This window comes from Columba livia, chromosome 13, assembly GCF_036013475.1.
Source record: "Columba livia isolate bColLiv1 breed racing homer chromosome 13, bColLiv1.pat.W.v2, whole genome shotgun sequence".
NCBI lineage: Eukaryota > Metazoa > Chordata > Aves > Columbiformes > Columbidae > Columba > Columba livia.
In genome coordinates this window covers 5,387,211-5,401,042 of record NC_088614.1, presented here as the reverse complement: position 1 = coordinate 5,401,042, position 13,832 = coordinate 5,387,211, and the positions used below count along the sequence as shown (strand labels likewise).

The 13,832-nt window shown below is 48.2% G+C and overlaps 1 long non-coding RNA gene across 1 annotated transcript in view; it reads left to right on the top strand.

Moving 5' to 3' along the window:
• The window catches only part of LOC110360456 (uncharacterized), a 417,274-nt gene that overhangs the window by 348,610 nt on the left and 54,832 nt on the right, over window positions 1-13,832 (top strand). The gene's annotated exons all lie outside the window — the stretch shown is intronic.

Below are 13,832 nucleotides of genomic sequence, written 5' to 3'. Positions count from 1 at the left end.
GTCCCCCTGAACCAGGTACAGTGTCCCCTTGGACCAGGTACAGCGTCCCCCCAAACCAAGTACAGCATCCCCACTGAACCAGGTACAGTGTCCCCACAGTGCCAGGTCCCCACTGTCACCTGCAGTGACAGAACAGCAAGTCCTCCCTTTGGGGACAGTGATTCCTCCCTTTGGGGACAGCGGCGTGTCCTCCCTTTGGGGACAGTGAGTCCTCCCTTTGGGGACAGTGATTCCTCCCTTTGGACACAGTGAGTCCTCCCTTTGGGGACTGCCGTTGCTGTGCAGCTGCTGGCTCAGAATAGGAGGAATGATATGAATGAACTCAAATGAATTTAATAGTTTATGTTTACAGGCACCGAAACCTTTTTCTAATTAAAGCCCATCTAGTAGCAGTTGTAGTAATTACAATATTAACAGCAGCCAGAGCAGGAACAATGAGGACTTCTCTCTTTGGCCAGTTGCTGGCATTTCTCTGAGGCTCTGTGAAGACACCACAACAACATCCTCACACAGACCACCAGCTTTGTAGCAACTGTGTCCTTGGAGCCTTGGCACGGGAAGGACACGCGTGTGTCCCGGCATTTTCCAGGCTGCTGGATTTTCTTGTCGTCTGGTCCCAGCGCTGTGAGACCCCTCCTTTCAGCCTGAGCACCGTTTAAATAGATCATTTGTTTTCATTATAGGTTTTTGCATCTCTGCCTTTCATTCTTGTTAATGAATTTCTAGGGTCTGATTGGGAAACAAAAGCTAAATACAAACATAAAAAGCGATCTGACAAAGGACACGGGTAAGCGTCTGGCAGGCTCTGCCGCACCGGCTGTAGCGAGGAGATGGCCATTTGCTGATTGCCGGGGGTCGACATGACTTGGTTAGTATGCTAATCTAGTCCTCTGCGTTTAACATTCCGCTCAGGTCTGAGCAGGCTCGGCAGAGCGGGGCGCAGGGCCGAGGTGTCTGCGGGCGGCAGGGACCGCGGCACACGGACCCCGGCGCCGTCCCTGCTCCCGCCGTGCGCTCGCTCCCTCCTGCGCACCCCTCAACCCTCCTGCCCTCCCTGGCGTGCACTCGTACATACCATCCGAACAGCTTTCTGCAAATGCTGGAAAACGTGAAATGTGGAAAAGCCATGTATGATTGGCTCGTTTCTCTGCCTCCGCATCCCCAAAGATTCCCACTTTAATAGACCATGTGTTTCTGCTGCTGGAGGAGCCCAGAGCGTAACGTGCCAAAATTCAGCAACAATGAAGTAAGACGGCGTTTAACATCCAAAACAAAGAGACGGCATTTTTGTAGCTCACAACACAACAGTCACGAGATGCTTAAAATTTCCCTCTATCCTCTCTCCCCACCCAACCTCAGCCCAAAAGAAAGCGAACATTTATTAAAATCCATTATTTCAGGCAGCAGCCAGGTGCTCAGGTGGACAGAAAGCTGCTCCTGGAGTTGCCGGTGACTGTCACCTTGCTGGTGTGCCTGGAGGCAGCAGCTGCAGCCCCCACCCGCAGCAGGGGGTTCCGATGGCCAGGACTGAGGAAGGAGTTGATTCCAGAGTCAGTCCCCATGGTCAGGTCCACCAGGTCCTGCAGCCACAGGAGAACTTAATTCCTCAAGCTCCCTTTGTTTTCAGAACGTCTTGGCAGTTCTGGAGAGGTGTATGGAGAATCGGCAGCTTCTGCTTGCATTCAGAGCATTTCAGAAGTTGCATTTTCAGAGAGCAGGTCAGATGTGGGCAAAACCGAGTCTCCATCTGACACATAAGCAGACAAAGCTGTTTAACCTCTGAATTATAGCACAGCTCCATAGTTCTCTCTTGTTGTTTCATGCTCCAAGCAATCTGCTCCTTGCCATTCTCCCTCGTGGTGCCAAGCACGTATTCCAGCTGCAGCTCGGCAGCGCGGGGAAATTCCTTCCAAGTCCCCGGCAGAACAGTCAGCGCTTTCCCGGAGCCGCAGGCTTGATTGTCCTTGATTATTTTATTTCTTTGGCTCTGATCCAAGATGTTCCCTGTCATCATTTCGGTGTCTTTTCTCATAATCCCTTTTCTAAACATCATCAACAATTAACTGATTCTCTCATATCTACAAACACATGCACACACACGCAGGCGCGCATGCACACACACTCCACTGAGTCTCATCAGTGTCTTTTTTGCCTTTAAGTATAAGAAATTACAGCTTCTCATTAGCTGAAGAGCATGTTTTGAAAGGCTTTGTGTTTACTCACTTTGCAAGTGATGCTGGCGCTTTTAATTATTCTTCTTTTGCATATCATAAGCGAGCAGCGAGCTGCTCCAGCCAGCGCGGGCGACGCGTATTCCCAGGAAGGCAGGAGGAAGGGATCGCGCTTTACCTCACTGCTGCTGCTTTCTTCCCTTTCTGTCAGCCAGCCAAGGAATCCCCCCAAAGCTCTTACGTAGCAGATACCAAAACCATGAGTCACTTTTTGCTCCCGGAGCAATAAGTCCACCGCATCTGTGTGCAGAACGGCGAGCGCGAGGCTGGGAATCTCTCCAGGCTGCTGGCGTGCCCCGGCACCAGTTCTCCAGCGGTGACTTTGTTTTCCCTGCTCTCGCTTTCTCTCCTCTGCTCCCTTGTCTCTTCATTCCTTTTCATGCCGTTCCCATTTTCTTCCTTCCTTCCCTCCTTCCTCTCCATCCATCTCCGTTGCTGGCAGCGGCAAACCCAGCAAGATCTGGGTTCCTCTCGCCTTCTGTGGATTTTTTTTTTCCTTTTTTCCCCCCCGGTAACTGCAGCAGCCTTTGGCTGCTCACTCTGCCAGGTTGGATCACCAAAGACACACGACTCGCTCACAATGAATAATCAATACAGATATTGATCTGCGGAAAATGTTTGTAAATTCCTGAAAGGGGAATGGGGAGCAGCGGGACAGGGAGGCTTGTGGGGGACGACAGGGTGCTGCGGGCAGCGCTGCAGGCAGCGCCTGGCCAGAGCCCGTCCTGCCGCCTCCCAGGTGACGGGTGCTGGAATGCGTGCGCGGGCGGCGCCGGGTGTGCGCGGGGGCTTCTCTATGTTCATTTCTCTACAGCTGCTTCCCCCAAAGAATCGGGAGGCGAGCAGCTGAGAGGCCCCGTCGGTGCCATGCCTTGGCTGCAGTCCAGCGCTGTTTTGTTTCCATCATCACACGCCACTTTCAAATTTGCATAAATACAAGGGTTATTTTCCCTTGTGCGTCTAAAAAGATTTAAGAAGGTGGAAAGGTATTTCTGTAAGGAGGGATTACTGGTTTTAGTCATAATTTTCAGGATTTGCCTTCGAATCCATGTATATGCAAGAAAAGGAGGCAGAGAGGGAAATAAAGGGTGGTAAGAAGGACTTGGAGAAGACTAAAAGCTGTCTGAATGTGGAAGAGCCTTGGACTGTAAATTGTGCTCTCCATCGGGTGAGGAGCCAGGTCAGGCCTCAGGCCAGGGCTCTTCCTCTGCCCTGCGGGTCACCCTGCCCGGGAGCTGGGATGGTTGCGCCACTTGGAGCTGCTGGAAGGTTGTGGTTGGAGCCATGGCGGGAGCAGCCTGACCCATCCTGGGGAGCCATCTCCCAGCTGCTGTGCACTGTCTGACGGTCCCTGTGCTGTGTGCAGCACCCAGCGGGTGACACTCACCCTGTTTGCTCCTGGTGCAGCCAACCCTACTCCTACTGCAGGAATGTCCTTGTCAGGTTTCTTCCACCTTCAACCCCCTGGTTTTCTGTCCTTCCAGGGAAAGGCACGTGTCAAAGGTATCAAGAGACATAGTATTGGATCCATTGAGTACTGAGCCCCCTCTCTAAGGGCTGAGGTCAGCAGTGGAGACCCTAAGGAAAGCTGAGGGGCTGGGGATGTCTGCTACACTGGCCAAGCCAGGTGGCCTTAGCAGGGCCGCCCACACACCCCCTCCCCGTGCCACGGCGTGGCTGCCCATGAGGATGGTGACACTTTCCTTGGCCAACTGCGGTTGTCCCTTCCCCACCTGTGCAGCCACCGCACCGCGCAGCCCCACACACCCGTGATACCATCTCGGGCAGGGTCCGCGCGGGGGGCGATCCCCATGCCTCCCTGAGCGCAGCTGCGCTTTATCAGCCTGCGCCAGCAGCGGGGAGGCCGATCGCCTTCATTCTCTCTCCCGTTTCTGATTAGCTCCTGCAATCCAATTAGCAGAGGCATTTATATCACAAGGGGCTGAGGTGCCCCTGCTCATCACAGCGGCTCAGAGCCAGTCATAAATTCTACCGACACTACATCTTTCCTGTGACATGGATTAATTACAGCTCTGGGCCTCCAAGAGGAGGTTTGCAAACGAAGGTGCCCATGAAATAAGAATGTAGAGAAGGCGAAGCAGAAGGGGTTTCCCACCCGTGAAGGGTGAGGGGGTGACGCGCTGGGTGGCCCAGGGTTGGAGCACCTGTGGGCGACCAGCGAGGGGCCGGGGAGGCAGGTGGCCCAGATGTGTGCTTTATTAACAGAGGGAAGCAAACCGAGCTTGGCTGGGGGGGTGTTATGAATCCTGCACCCACGGCCATGATGAGGAATTCTTCATAACCTTTCTTTGTATGCTCTGCTGCAGTGCAGATGCTGAAAGTGAAGCTGAAGGAGCCTTAATAAAATCCCGTTTTTCCACTGGAGGTGGTGCAGGGCTGGACAGTGGCACAGCTGGGAGAGGCGAGGGACGTGCTGGGCCAGCAGGAGGATTCGGTGCTGCACTTGCTGTCCGGGACACGGCCGCCTTCTCTCTGCTATTCCCAGAAGCTCCTCCATATGCAGTCTGCCTTTTTCTGATACTTCTGCTCCAGAACCGGTCATTTCATGGTGCCCTCATCAGCTCTGCTCTCCTGGGGCAGTACTCTTGGCACTGGTCCCCTCAGGCCCCACGGGAGGTGGTTATTTCTGCAATGGTGCAAGAGCAGGTTGGAGACAGGCTGTGGGAGAGCGGCCAGGAGAGGGATGGGCCGAAGGACAGCTTGTGTCCCATTCTCTGGTCTGGAGCAACGTGTTTCTCCTTCACCCGGGGCTGCCTCGCTGTCCCAGCACTTCCCACGGGTCTGGCTGCTGAGCTGGCCACGGGTGGGTGTCTGTCCAGCCATCTCTTGGTTTTCCCAGTCGTGCCAATTTAACGATTCATCTCAGTCACCTATCCATCAATCAGTTTTTAATTTATGTATCAGTCAGTGGTTTTGTTTTTAAGTTTCCATGCATTTATGCTGTTGCCCGTTATTGAAATATAATTACTTAAGAAGTCCACAAAACTACCTTTTAAATGCATGAGTAGATAGGAATTTTAAAGACATGAGGATGCATATTAAATTTAGTAGCATGTCAGCTCCATTTGATCTATTTACTCTGGTCTGCTGACAGATCTTCTGTGTAAGCAAATGTGGTTCCTGCTGATAAAAGGGTTTTGGGCTGGGTTTTTGTTTGTTTGTTTTTCACTTGGTGATGGTGGCTGTAGCCAAATACAGCTCTGTCTGTGAAACAGTTGTTCTTCCATTGAAAGGAAATATTGTCTCATCTTTCAAAACAACAGTTCTTCTTACTTTTATGCAATAACGAATGTTGCATTTGGTGCCCGGTCCGTTGCTGGTTTGTGGTGAGGCAGGAGCCCGGAGAGCCGAAGGGAGCATCGGCCAGCGGAACCGCCCAGCCCGCAGGCTCTGCGGGTCGCGTCTTTACACTGCCATTTAGGCTCTTCTTTAGAGACATTTTTATATTAAAAAAAAAAGCTGTAACAGCAAATTAATATCTAAATTTTGGGATGAAATCATTGGGCTCTGAGATCCCAGCATGCCCTCGGACCTTGAGATCAGTAAGCGTGTGGGTCTCCAACAGAGCTGGATTGGGTCCTAGTTCAGATTTCCTTGGCTTTTGTCATTTTTGAGTCGCACACCCCATGTGTCATCACTTTGGTAAGACCGCTGCTGCCACATATTTATTTTCCTAAGTACAGCCATGACTTTTCATTCATTACTGTGTCATTTGACTTCTAATAGGACTTTCTTCCACATTTTAGTGGACCATAAAATTACGCTGGTACCATTTATTTTAACAAAACTCTGACATGGCCTTCCTTCCTGCTCAGAGCAAAATGACAAAATTACCTTCTTCAGTGTAATATCTTCATAGTTATTTTCTTGATTAAAACTGGCTGAAAATATTTTGGCACATCTTTCTTCTTACCCCACAAAAATGGCATTTAAACAAAGCTGATGAAACACATCTATACAAACACTTTTTGCATTTATTCTGCAGATCTACTTGAAGCAAATCAAGTACTGTGTTTTGTTTCTTTATGTTGTCTATTTTAAGATTTTTGTTTCACGTTTACTTTTCTCCCAAGTTTTTATATAATTTGTCACATTGCCCTATATGTTCTTTGACTAAATGAGCAATTTGACTGCATGTGTTGAAAACAATGAAGTGCATTGCAGCACTTTTTAACAAAAAAGCACTTTGATGCTTTTTTAATGCAAAGAAGAGGTTTAAAAAACTGTGAGTGATATAAAAGTAGAATTTTTGGAAATTCTGTTTAAAAAAAAATGTTAGATTTGAGTTGAGATCAAAGGAACTCGTAAGCGCTGGGTGAAGGGGGGTTCTGTGTGGGGCAGGTCCAGATCCTGCTGTCGGTGGCTCCGCGGGTGCCCCGGCCCCGCACAGCCTGGGACACATGGCCCACGGGCAGGGAAATGTTCTCATTGTGCCGGATGAGTTTACTGAGTGTCCTGAAAGGTGGACGTACTTGAAATGAGGTGTAGAAACAGCTCAATTTTGAGAGAGAACTTCTGCAGTGCAATTGAAAACATTCATCCTGTTTCTGTTCCTTCTGGCATCGTTATCATCTAGAGCTAATTCTGAGACTTGCTGAGGGCTCCTGTTGGTAGAACATGATGCTGTTCCGCAGCTAACACGAATCGATAAGTTAGAAGGGGACCAGATGTTGAAGGTAGACGTGTGCCATGAGGTTTTGCCACTGCCTTCACACATGGACTATAGAGTGCAAAAGAACTTACTTAAAACTAAGCCTTTTAAATATTTTTCCCTAGGGAACGGCTCTTTTAAATTGGTGCACAGTGGTTTTTCCGGGGCAGAGCGGGCAGTGGTGCGGTCGGTACGGCTGTGTCCCCGGTGTAACAGGGAGCAGGGCGAGCGTGCCTGGGAGCCGAGTCCCCGCACAAGGCGCTGCCCGCACTCCCCGCCTCACCCCCTCGCATTCGGTTCCTGTCCTTCTCTTGAGGAGCGTTGTGCTCTCAGCCTCGGGAGAAGGGACCTGGCTGGTTTCTGTCCTCTTTCCTGTCATTGCTGTGCCGGCCTCCCGCTGCTCTTTGCTGGATCCCAGTCCAGAAAATGCTCTGCAGGCCAGGGGATGTAAAACCCACGTCGTTCCCTGAGATCCCCAGGTTGCCTCCGGCGCCGGTGGGATGTGGTGCTCGACCAATAGCTCAATTTGCCGTCACGTTGCTTAGTCAGTACAGAAAGTGTTCTCTTTCTTGATGGGCGGTTTTATTCTTTTATAAAGTTGTCCTGTGCAAATTCTTCCTGAAAAATAGAGTTTAGAGGGAGTATTGTCAAAAATTCTGTCTCTCTCTATACTTTATTATCCCCTCATTTTTTTTGTCATTTAAGTCCAATTATGGGATGCTAAGTGCTTTTGGAAATTTCATTGTTAATATCTTCTTACAGTGCTATTAACGTAAATCAACGTTAATAGTGTCCCAGCAAGTATAAAAGCAATCAAAAATTCAGTACTCACGAATCATTCTGTAATTTCAGCATAAAATGTTAATAGAAATAAAATCCAGTACCATAAAATATCAGCAAATTCAACTTTAAATAGGTGTGATGAGCGGCTCTCGCGCTGTGCGGCGTCCCATGGGCCCCGTGGCCGGCGCGGGTCTGAACCCCGCAGCAGGAACCCGTCCTCACCTGCAGGCGGGCATCTGCATTCAGGTGTTCAGGGGTAATGCAAAGGATTACTAGGAATCTGTTAACTTGTTCCAGCTAATAGAAACTCACTGCTTCTTTATTGCCATCAGCCTGGCTTGAGGAGCTTCAGCTGCATTACATTTTATTGAGATTGGGATTTTCTTACAGACAAATCTTTTAAATTGGAATTTGGATTGTGAAGATCCATCAGTTATTTAAAGGAAACTGCTAGGAGAATGGTATAGATTTCTGAAGAAATACAGCTGTTAGCTTGAAAATTTCGATTAAAACTGTCATTAAAAGGAAAACAAAATCTCCAAAGTGGTACATGAAGAGTTGTTAGGTATTTAACCTCTAACTTATCATCCGATCAGTCTAGAATATTTTGATATTTTTTTTCAATGCACATATTTTGATGGGTTTGGGCTATTTGCTGTAGTCTTTAGAAGCAGGTTTGAGGCCGGTTTGCAGACAGAGGCAGGTGTGAGTCCTGCAGGGTCATCCTCATTTCTCCAGGTTGCTGCACAAGAAGCGCCAATGCAAGCCTGAGACTTCTGTGGTCACAGGAGAAGAAAGCGACAGAGAGATACCTATAAAGGCAGTTTATTTGGGATCTCCTGGTCATTATAAAGATACCTTTTCAGTCCTTATTCCTTTTTTCCCCCCCTTATATTGGTACAGTGCCCTTGTCTCCAGTCTCCGGATGGGTCTCGTTCTGCTCGCTGGGTTCCCTTTCTTCTCCCCTCATTTCACGGGTGGTTCCTCACTGCAGATTTCTGCAGCAGAGCTGGGCAGTGGAGTTTTACAGACCCTTTGAAGTCTAAGTGGGATTTTTCTGACATTTATAGAATACTTACAAGATGTTAGGGAATTTTATGGTATCTCGAGATATCTGATAAAGGACGTCAGCTGCTGAACTGGGCTGTCATCGCTGTCTTTGTGCCCATCCCCACAAGCATCAGGCAATCCAGAGACATTTAGAACATTTCGGTTATTCCATTTTGGATATGGGTTGCCTTGGGAAGTTAAGGTGGATGCTGAAGAACTCGGGCTGGGTCAGGCAGTGCTGTGCCCCAGCAGCGGGACACTCAGCTGGTCATCCCCCACCTCTGAAAAACCATCTTCAGCACTCGAAATAACAGGTAATCTAGTCTGTAAATGCTCCATATTATTTATCATTGTTTTGATATAGAACATTTTTCTTTTTAAAATAAATCTGAAACCAAAGGCTTTATGGTCCAGCTGGTGTAGCTACGTGGTTTTAATTTTAATTCCGTGGACATTGGATTAGCCCTTAAAGCGGGGAAACTCTAGTTAGGATTAATGGCTTGAAACCTGCAGTGGCACTTTTGTTAGGGTCTCAGTTAAAACTTTCACAAGATACAGGATTTTAAAATACTGTGTAAAAACTTCTAACATTTCCTTCGGTTCTTCTTCTCCTTTTCCTGTCTTCTGCTGGAATGGAAAGTTACTCATGCGGGTGATTTCCAGAGTAGAAGTGCCCGTGGGGTCCTGCTGGGACGTACGGTCAGAACAGCAGCGGTAGGACCTGGCTGTCCCCTCTGGGCCTGGAAGGACAGCGAAATGCCCTCAGCAGCAGTGGCTGGATGGAGCATGTCAGTCTGGGAGAGCTCGGCAGCTGAGGGGACAAGGGGACAATGCACTGAGGGACTGATGAGCTGAGGGGGCAGTGAGCCGAGGGGGCAGTGAGCTGAGGGGATAGTGAGGCGAGGGGATGATGGGCCGAGGGGATGGTGAGCCGAGGGGTTGATGAGCCGAGGGGCTGATGAGCCGAGGGGCTGAAGAGCCAAGGGGCCGGTCCTGCCGGGCTGGGCTGGGCTGTGCCAGAGTGAGCAGCGCTGGGCCATCCCGCGCTCCCTGGCGTCCTCCCATGAAGGAGAAGGCACATTGTGAGTTTTAAGCATGGGAGATCACCATATTAGAAGGAAGCAAAAGAAACAATCTTTAATCCTTTCAAAGCCCAATAATATTATGTATATTGACTGAAGCCCTATGGAGTGGGCCTGGCAGGGTTTTTCATTACTGCAGCACGCTGTAGCCTAGCTACCTTTGAAAAGTAACCAATATCGAGAGCCACTTGACATTTGCAAAGGATTATGGGTGTCCTCTCCATCTCTTCTCAAGTTCCCAAATTTACAATGGTCTTAATTTAAAAGTTAAGCCAGGGGATCAGTTGCTTAGTCTGCTGCTGGGCTGCCCTTTAAAAAAAAAAATAAAGGAAAGAAGTGTCTGTGTGTGCCTGCGCCGGGGGAGCGGTGGGGAGCGAACCTCGGGGCTGGCGTCACCCACCTTCAGCCTCCAGCTCCACCAGCAGCCTTTAATTGTGGAAAATGTATCTAACTTAGGATCAGGCGGAGGGGAGTGCACGGTTTCATTCCTGCAGGTGCTGCTGAGATGCAGGGAGCAGCAGCAGCTGGTAATGAGTTGGTGAAAATGAAAAAGGGACATAAGTAGTTTCTTTAGCAAATCCCCTGGAAATGACATGGAGCCTCTGGGATCGATCGGATCGATCCCTCCGAAAGCTGCAGGCTTCTCTCATCCGACTGCAGGGAAAACCGTAATGTTATTATCAGCAGAACTCATAGAAAACCTACCGGGGAAAAGAGCGTTCTGCTTTCGTCCTCCTATGGGGCAGCTCTCAGGCCGGGAGCACGTGGGGATGTGGGTTTCAGCACCGTCGCTGCAGGGTGGCTGTGGGGTGGGAGACTCTGGGCTGCTCACAGTGGCAGTCCCTGTCCCAGTCCCAGTTCCCATCCCTATCCCTGTCCCAGTTCCTGTCCCACTTCCCGCCCCTGGCAGCCCAGGGTGCCCGCAGAGCTGCCGGGGCTGTCAGCAGATTCCTGGGTCTGGCCTGCAGCGCAGCTGTGGGGTTTGAGTTCACATCTGCTCCATCCGTCTCACACCCAAACTGCTGCACCTTCTCTGGAGCTCTGCAGAAATGAGATCTCTGGGAAAAGTGGTCTTAAATCTCCCAGTCACACACACAAGTTCAAGGGGCCTTTCCTTGAAGGACTCAAAATTTCTCTGTTTACCTTTCTATAATCTTGCTGGGGAAAAGGGGCAATAAATTTATTTTATTACATCTGTCCTGGAAAGCGTATGTGCAAAGCTTGGTGATCCCGAGGCAGGTGTGTGCGCTGCTCTGCGGGTGGGTCAGTGCACGGCCTGGGCTGGGGCTGCTGGGGACCCCAGGGACCACACGCTGTTCTGTCACCAGCCGGGCTTTGGCGATCCTTGGGCTTTGCTTTGGGAGGCTTTGCTTGAGGAGATGTGCAGGAGATGTTACTGGCTTTTGGTTGTGGCTCGTGCTCCACAAAACGTGGTAATTTGGATCTTTAGGGCATGGTACTTAAACTAAACTATGCTGTTAAAGAGGTGCGTTGATACAGCTGTGTGCTGTTCATATACCCTAACATAAGGATATACAAATATGTATTTTGTCCACTGCAAAGTGTGCCAGTTTGGGAAAAGCCCTTGTTCTCAGGAGTCACAAGCATCGCTGCTTCCCCAGAATCAATTAAACTCACATGAGCTTCGTGTTTCTGAATAACAGATATTGGAGGACTTACACTTGTTTGTATCTGACCTTTGTGGTGAGACCATACATTTTGAAAAACAAGGGTTGAGGAGTGCGAAATAAAACCATGCAATGAACTTACGTAATACCAGTATTATGGAAATATTTTTGTTGTCCAGATGGTTTATGACAGTAAAAATAGGGACAGGTTGGCCACTTCACATTCACAAACTATCGAAATGAACATGCAATACTTCTAAAAATTGTATTGTCTGAAAAATGTTATTAATTTTGGATGCATTTGTGTTTCTCTTCATTATGAGCTCCATTGATAGATTCTCACAACCAACATTGACACGTGCAATACAGTTGTTTCTCAGGGCATGGGCCACCCCACGATGTGCGCACTGACCCAGCGGCTGCTCCCGTCTGCCGCTCGGTGCGCATCGCACCCAGAGATACAGACTGGCCATTGAAAGTCCATTGTTTGCTGACAAGATCACTCCATAGCAATAAAAATGAGGACACTATATGGGCATTATTATCTTTCTGAACGTATTAAAATTCAGATGAAGTTTTGTACCTTCTAAACAACTTGATTTCTAAGTCCCAGCAAGGCAGGAGCTCCGGAGCAAAGTGACCGGCTGTGGTCTTGCCTCTTGCCTCGTTGAACAGCCTGATTCCTTTAAGTCTGCAGTGGGAAATAAGATGAAAGATGCTGTGGAAAAGCTGAATAGAAACTCTTCTTTGAAACAGCGCGAGAGCAGAGCTTTGTTGATAATTCTGTTTCTCTTATTTTAATAACCATCTTCTTTATGGTTGTCACTTTGCTGGCGATGGAAACTTGGTCTTGGCATCTCACCTTATTTCAGTCTTACTGTTAGAAGAAAAGACCCTCTCAGGATAAATGCAGTGACAGCAGAAATATTTTCTTTTAACTCTGAATACGTTCTCTGATAATGACGGCCTCTCCACGTCTCCGATTTGCCGGGTGGGGTTTGTTTCCCTGCAGCCTGCTGCTGTAGGCCCTGGGATGCTCCAGGGAGATGGTACCCAAACTGAAAACCTCTGAGGAGCAAAGGTGTTTCTCAACATAAATACAAGTGTGACAGAAAGTTGTAATCACACTATAGCCAGATTCTCATACTGAGCTGGATTTTTATTTTGATTTAATGGACAGTAAATATTATGAGAGACTTAAAGTGTGGACTATGAACATCCATATCTACAAATTAGTACAAACTTCCTCCTTCAAGCAGAGAAAGAAGCATTTATCACAAAAGTTAAAAATGCATCCTGACTGTTCACAAGTGGAGACAAATCTCTGCACGCCATCAGATAAAAGTGGCCAAGTTTTTCCTGTATGTCACTTGCAAATATACATCAAACTTAATGATTTGCAGGACTTCCTTTAAAAAGAGTCGTCTCCCCCTCGTTTCCTCCCCCTCTTCTCCTCTGCTCCCAGCCCAGTCAATGGCGTTGCTTTCACGATGTTATCTCCGTTATCCCTTCTGTCCAAAAAGTCTGCCGGCTTTTGGAAGCTCCCGACACACTGTGCAGCACTTTATGAGTGAGCTGGAACCTGCTCTGTATGCTACAGGTTATTAGGGTTAGCAGAAAGAATGTGCATTTATTTACTGAAGGTACTTTATAAATCAATACCTTGTTTCTGAACTCAGGTCAATAGGAATAACTCAGAAACACAACCAACAACTACTGCAACCCTAAAACAGCACTTTCAGCGTATTGATTTTCTGAAGAGTATCTTTTCCTGGCATTATTCACACAACGTTGATAAACAGTTTCATGTAATCAAAATTGTAAATAAGATGAGTGTGCACGCACATACGTGTGCACAAGTGCATGGCTGTGAAACAGAAAAAGCTTTTAATGTCGTGTGGGAATCATAAAAAAGCCAAGTCAGGAAGTGATGCAGTTCGGGTTCTTGTAAGGTCATTCATGTTTTCCTTTCAAGTTACAGGATAAGATCTAGTGCTGTGGGTCAGTAAACATTAATAGCATTAACTGGGCCTCATGTGCAGGTATAGTGTTATGTAAATACTTGACAATTTTTAAAAGCAATAGCTTAAGGTACTTGTTTGATTAAAACGAATAAAAAATAAATAAACCCAGCAACGTACATGCAAAGCAAGGCCAGTCTGGCCACTGCAGGAACTTGAGAGCTTTCTGCTTCCAGAGTTTAAATTTTGTATTTAACTCCTTAGCTTTGGCGTCGCTTTGAAAAGCTTTGTCCACCTTTGAGCTAATGGTCAGGTTTCCCAAAGAAAACCAGAATGAAAAAGTCATCTCTCTTTGTTCCCCCTCGAATCCCCATAGCCCCCCACCCCCTCACCTCCTGCCAGGTGTGCAGGACCATCTGCAGCCT